The sequence below is a fragment of the Frankliniella occidentalis genome, unplaced genomic scaffold (assembly GCF_000697945.3).
Source record: "Frankliniella occidentalis isolate FOCC.00 unplaced genomic scaffold, Focc_3.1 Scaffold54, whole genome shotgun sequence".
NCBI lineage: Eukaryota > Metazoa > Arthropoda > Insecta > Thysanoptera > Thripidae > Frankliniella > Frankliniella occidentalis.
Genome location: NW_026267184.1, coordinates 48,098 through 54,674, shown reverse-complemented (window position 1 = coordinate 54,674; position 6,577 = coordinate 48,098). Strand labels below are relative to the sequence as shown.

Here is a 6,577-nt window from a genome sequence, read left to right as displayed (position 1 = left end):
TCGGCTGTTTGGTAGACCCTTTTGACACCGTTTCGTTTCCCCTTGCGGTATCGTCAGCTAGGGTTGCTCCGGCGCCCACACTTGAGATTACCTACCGGACCCGCCTTAACAGGCGTCTTCGGTCTTTCGCTAACGCTTTGAGATCAATACGGAAGGTAACAGTCTTCGAAAAGTGGGAGCGAAGCGAGTTTGTATTGTTTTTTTGGTGTTTTTTGTTTAAGAGGAGTGGTTTTGAGCGGGATAATAGTAACTTAATATATCTTTTCGGCGCAGTTTCCATTTAATTCTGAAAGAAAGACAAGGCACTTTGAAATTTTTAGAGATTTCCCGACGTGATTACAAGATTCCGGGATATTATCCGAATTTTGGCCGGTCAATTTAAATTCTCGTATAATTCCGGTATTCCCAGAGTCGCTCGACACCCTGCAGAATGCAATAAGCAAAGAGGTAATTTTGCGAACACCTCGCCGAGTACCCAAAATAACGCTGCCGGCCGTTTTTCCCTGACACGGCGCTCAATTCCCTGACTTCCCTAACTTGTGGCAGCCCTGTAAACGAAAATATTCCAAACCCTGCATGCTTAGTCGAGGTGATTGCCCGTTGACGGGCCGTAGGCCCGTACCTTCGTGCACTACCCGACCCGGGTGTCAGCGCCGCAGGCCAAGGTAGATGTATGCCAGGCGCGTCGCAGCGTAACAGTGTTTCGTGAAATTTCGCAAAGCCTGTTACGCGAGACGTGGTCTGGCGTACATTTACCTTGTTCTTAAATCAAGAATGGCGTTCTCTGGGTAAGAGATTATTGGGACTGATTCAAAAGAACGACGTTGTGGAAGGCGACGACACTTACAAAATTAGACCATACCTGAACAAGTCAAAACACGTCTTTATGGTATCATTACACACCAATGGCCAAGTAACTGTACGGAGTAGAGATAGCGGTTGACGCAGAATTTACAATTGCTTTTAGTGAAAGAATGTAATTTTAATCTGTCCTCTTTTTTCTTAACCAATTGTATCCATCCATTTGCGTACGCCGCGATGACTACGGGCACCGCCACGGCGTACGCAGCTGTCCTTGAAGAACTGAAGGAGTTCGGACTCTGTCCTAAGGCAGTGGTAACAGACTAGGACGACGCCCAACGGGCTGGGTGGAAGATGACAGTTCCAAGAATTCAGACGTGGGGCTGCTATTTCCACTTTCTGCGAGTAAGTATCCTTCCAATAAAGCATTCCGGTAAAGCTGAAATGCTGAAGAATGCAGAGAACAAGAAAACGGAAGTCCCATGTAAAAGCATAGTGATTTCCGTTTTCTTCTTCCTCGCATTCTTCTGCATTTTAGCTTTACCGGAATGCTTTATTCGTACTTTGTAGATTTAATAACTCGGTACATACAAATTGTCGATCTTTTACCACAGGCCCTGTAGAGACAGGCGGAGGAGCATGGGTTGGCCCAGTACATGAGGGATAGGACAGGAGGAGTGAGTCAACTTTTACGCATGCTCGCAGCCATACCCCGCCTTGAAAATAAGTACAGAAGGGAGGCATTCGACATGATCGTAAGACGGACAACTGACCTGAAAGACGCGACGGCCGACGAACCGACTAAACTACTACTATTCCTGAACTACTTCAGGAAAGAATGGATTGACGGCAACAAGCCAGAGGCGTTATCACTCCGCAAACGTCACGTGCATCCGACGGGCGGGCAAGAGTCACTCCATAGAAACTTTAACACCATGCTCAATAACTATGGCCGTCCCAGTTGGATGGAAATTTTTAAGTAAGGTTTCAAACTTTTCACTGGTAATGCCGCCGCCTTACTTTACCTTGTCCTGATTACTTTTTTTTTTTTTTTTCGTTTCCTTCCACAGCGCTTACACGACGTATGGAGGACGAGAAATATCACAATCTTTCACACCACACTAGACTGGACACAAGACTGGGAAGGAGCAATTCAACCACAGTGGACTACTTTTCGACCAGGACATTAAAGACGCGTACACTGACTCCGAACTAAACGAAAACCTGAGTAGCTTCCTCACCTTGGCGGCAAAAAAAGTGCGCCAGCATGTGGAAATTTTTGAAGACTTCGGCGATGATTTGGAGCTTCCCGAGTAAGTATAATTGGCTGAGCGATTAGCGAAGCCTATTACTCCAGTGATGATCAAAGAGTTTCGGCTCTGTCTGTGTGTCTGTCTGTGCGCACGATAACTCGAGAGCGATCAGACGGTTCCGGCAGTGCCCGTTTACAGAAGAATTCAGGAAATCACCACCGGAAACAGTTCTGAAATACAGGTTAAAACTAATGCAAATGAACCTTGACAGTTACTAGGGAGGGAGGTACTTGAGTTCATTTGCGTCGATCCGCATTGTCAAATAAGAAAAATAGGCGAAATTAAGTACTGGTTCCGGTGCCGAATTCCTTACTTCTTCACGAAACGCGCACAGCCGGATCCGTCTATGAGCTAGCGACCTGGGATTTTCAGGGTCGTTTTATGTTATAAAGAGACAGATCGAGTTCGAAAAACATTCTAGCTCAAAAGTTGGATTATTAAAAAATGAAAAACCACAGGTTCCACAAGTAATGTTTTTTTAAACAGATTTTATTAAGACGATCCGCATTGGGGCTTTTGTAGGGTCGTGTCAGAAAAGACGGACGACAACAACGCACAAGGCCGTTAATATCAGAACAAAAAGTGGTTACCACTATAGTTCTAGAAAGCAATAACGTATTTACTTCGTAACAATAATTTTGTATAAGATTTTCTTTTATTCGGATCGTCTATTTGTTAACACGGAGTGTTAACGAGATTTGTTACCTCTCATAAATCTTTACATTTTAAAATACTAGGTAGATGTACGCCAGACCACGTCTCGCGTAACAGGCTTCGCGATATCTCACGAAACACTGTTAGGCTGCGACGCGCCTGGCATACATCTACCTTGGCCTGCGGCGCTGTCACCCGAGTCGGGCAAAGGGCACAGTCGTAGACTTAGGCCCCAAAAGTCACTAATTTTGTTCCTCGAGGTTTCAGTTTGATTAGTTACTCCGCCGGACACCATCAAATAACTTAGAGTTAACAGTAAAATGTTTTGCGGTCATTTCTTATACGTTAGCAACGAAGTTGCTGCAGCGAGAGGGGCAGCATTCAGATGTGAAGTCCTCACCGAAATGCTTCAGAAGCTGCATTCTTCTGCAGTTTATAACATCTTCTGAATACTTCACCATGGCCTTGGCGTCTTCTGTGTTAATGGGTATGTCGCTATCCATGAAATTGTTCATGTTTTGGAGGTCTTGTGGTAAACGAACTTAAGTAGCCAGATGTAAACCTTAGCTTTTGTAATATACCTCATGACCAAAGTATGGAGTTTTATAAATTTTAATATTAGGCTAAGACTCTTTGCGAGATAAAGTTTAACGTACCATTTCTATGTAATTTGAAAATAATTGTGAGTGAGTATGCATTTATATCTTTTATCAGATTTGTTGCAATCAGGATTCTGAAAGTGAACTAAGGAACAGCGAACCCTTCCTGGTAGCAGCACCACCATAGAATACATAGAAAACTTTCATGATTGTTGTGCTTTTAACAATCGTCGCGGGGTCAAACAGCATTCAAATCTCTCGCGCGCTTCCTCTCTTTTGTCTGCAAAGCGGCCCACTGCTCCCATGATGCGACCTAGCTGCGACAAGGGCAGTGCACGGCAACGGAAGAAAAGTCAGACATTCAAACTACTTGCAAACCGGTGTTTTCACCCGCTGCTGACAAACTGCAAAACTGAGAAAAACTCTCTCTCTCGACCCGGGTGGAAGGATCTAATGCAAAACTGTAGACCTAACTACAGTTTTCACTCGTACTGTGTCAATCTAAAGTTAAACTGCAGTTAAACTACAGTTATAAACCAGTTTGCAGGTCCCTTGCGAAATCCGTAGAGTTTTTCTATAGTTTAACTACAGTTAACTGCAGTAAAACTGTAGTTTAAACTACAGTTTACTAGTGCAGTATCGAGTGCAGATCCTTCCACGCCGAATAGCAGTGAGAGATGTTTCTGTTCTTCGTAGTGGTACAACTGACTGTTCAAGCTCGCGCCGATTTTTGCTTGTTTTTCTGTTGTTGTTGTCATAATAATCCTAGTGTTATGTGTTAGTTTCTCTTTTTTATATTAATATTATAAAATGGCCAAAAAGAATGAAGCCAAGGAAATCGTAACGACAAGAAGGAATAGAGTATGTGGTTATAGTCATTCCAAACAGGTATTACCTAATAATTCTTTATTTGTTAGCATTAATCTAGGAAACTTTGGTCCTATAGAATAAACGGTGTGTGGGTAGAAATAAACGGCTGTCGAACAAGAGGAAACGTGAAAATAGAGCGGGGTACAGGAAGCGAAATGCTTTCTTGTCCTGTGTCCCCTGTACGCCCTGTGTCTCCTGCTCCTGCTTCAGTCGTTCAGTCCTGTAATGATGAGGTACAATATATTTCAAGTCAAATTTTTGGCCCGGAAGGCCCTGTTCCCATATACCCTCCTATTTGCTGGTCTCGGGTGTGAGCGCCGCATAGACATGGGCGCCGCGCCAACGCCGCGCCGCCGCCGACAAATTTTGACGCGCCGCCGCCGCCGAGAGATATTTTTCGGCGCGCCGCCGCACCGCCGCCGGTCATTTTGTCGGTGGCGTCATCGGCGGCGCGGTTCTTTATGGCCAATTTTTACGCTAAAAATCAGACCGTTGACGCCTTGTAGGTAAGCAAAATAATAAGCCTCACAAACCTTTGCACATGTTTGCCCACTTTCAAACCTTTTCGGAAAATGAACATGATTTGTTAATTAAATATCAACGCTTATCGAAATGATGATCATTTTGCGTGTGAATGTTGGTTTTTGAGTCAAAAGTTCACTATTGGCCGCTGGTCACGCCGCCGCCGCCGCCGCCGATCATGGTGCCGGCGTGGCGCCGCCGCCGGCGGCACATTTTGGGCCAAACGCCGCCGCCGACTAAAGTCCGGTCGGCGCCCATGTCTAGCGCCGCAGGCCTATCTATATGTGCGCCAGGCGCGTCGCAGCGTAACAGTGTTTCGTGAGATATCGCGAAGCCTGTTACGCGAGACGCGGTCTGGCGTACATATGGCTAGTAATTCTTCGTTGCCAGTGTGAGAGTGATAACGTACCGCCTCTGTGGTTTTCTTGTTTCCCGCCGCTAGGCTGGCCCGGGCCCGCTCGTGGGCATTGTGTGAGGTTAGAGCAGGCCGGTGGGCTTACATGAGTTTGAAATTTAATGATATTTGAGTACTGATGGTGATTTTGTCATCTCCTGGCCCATTCGACCTGTCTGGACCTGCAGCGTCGCTCGCGGGCGAGCGGCGCGAGGGAGGGGGCTCGCGGTAAGGACGCCGCCGTGTGACCACACCGGCCGGCTAACGTTAAGGATGTTCACTTGAGGGCTTACCAGTCGTGCAAGTGTGATGTCCATTCAAATCTCGCGTTGTAATGAACTTAGCTCGACGTGTTCAATCTTATCCGCGCCACGACGCCGCCGGCCGGTCGGCTGTCGAAGTCAGAAAATCTGGTGCGACTTACTCGTCGCGCAGCTACTCACTCGTCGTCCCGCAGCTCATGCTGAGCACCACGATGACGCCCTCGCGCACAGCGTGTGTGTGTGTGTGCGCGCCTGCATGTGCAGGGCTTGGTGCGCGCCCCGCGCTGCTTTGGGGCGTGCACTGTAAGTTTCATACAAAGAACTACTCTTCGTAACGTACAAAGGATTTGGAACCTTTGTAATAAGAGCACGCGTCTGTTCTTAAACTCGTGCTCTTTGTAATACGAAGAAAATCCGTTTGTTATATGGTGGTTCCAGATCCTTTGTACGTTACGAACCCAATTCTTCATAATATGAAGACCACTCTTTGTAAGGAACTAAGAGAGTGCAGCTCTGTTGGATACTTGTGGTTAATTTGTGCCCTTGACGGTCTTTCACAGTCGCTGTCGATGTCCTGGGAGGCGCCCGGAGGGGTTTCGACCCACGCCTACCCGCGCCCGCCAATGCGCCCCGGCGTATCACCCCGGGCACCGCACCCCAGCCGCCAAGTAGGCGACGACACAGCGGATGACAATGCTCTAGATGAGGTAAGTCTAGTTGCTGCTGCAGTTGCTGATAATGCTACGGCCGCTGCCTCTGTCGTGACCTCGGTGTTTCTTCTTTGTGCAGCTCCCTGTGCCCCCGCCCCCCCGCCGAGCAGACCGCTGCCGCCGCCCCGCAGCTCGCCGCGGCCGCCGAGCAGCCCGTCAAGGCCGCCGAGGAGGAGGAGGCCCTAGTGCTGGACTCTACCAAGGTGTGTGTGTGTGCATGTGTGTGGGTGTGGGTAAGGTGTGTACACCTTAGGCGTGGGCACCCGCGAGTTTTCACCATGGTTTTCACTCTGATTGCTCTTTTACAGGCATGCATCCGCACACCCTCCCTCCCCTCACGCCCTCACACCCCCGCCGCCCGGGCCCCTGTGGATGCGCTCAGCTACCACCCAAAAACACCACCTTCGGCCAACCACCCTGTAAAGGGTGGTGGTGCCCCCCGCCCTTATGG

General features: G+C 48.1%; 2 long non-coding RNA genes across 2 annotated transcripts; both read left to right on the top strand.

Annotated features, from left to right (window-relative positions):
* Positions 1–650: 650 nt before the first annotated feature.
* Positions 651–2,865, top strand: LOC127749439 (uncharacterized). Its single transcript, XR_008011151.1, has 3 exons — positions 651–1,206; positions 1,416–1,780; positions 1,872–2,865. It is a non-coding gene; the product is annotated as an uncharacterized LOC127749439 (long non-coding RNA).
* A 236-nt stretch (positions 2,866–3,101) lies between these two features.
* On the top strand, positions 3,102–6,311 carry LOC127749440 (uncharacterized). Its single transcript, XR_008011154.1, has 3 exons — positions 3,102–3,255; positions 5,977–6,123; positions 6,206–6,311. It is a non-coding gene; the product is annotated as an uncharacterized LOC127749440 (long non-coding RNA).
* Positions 6,312–6,577: the final 266 nt, after the last annotated feature.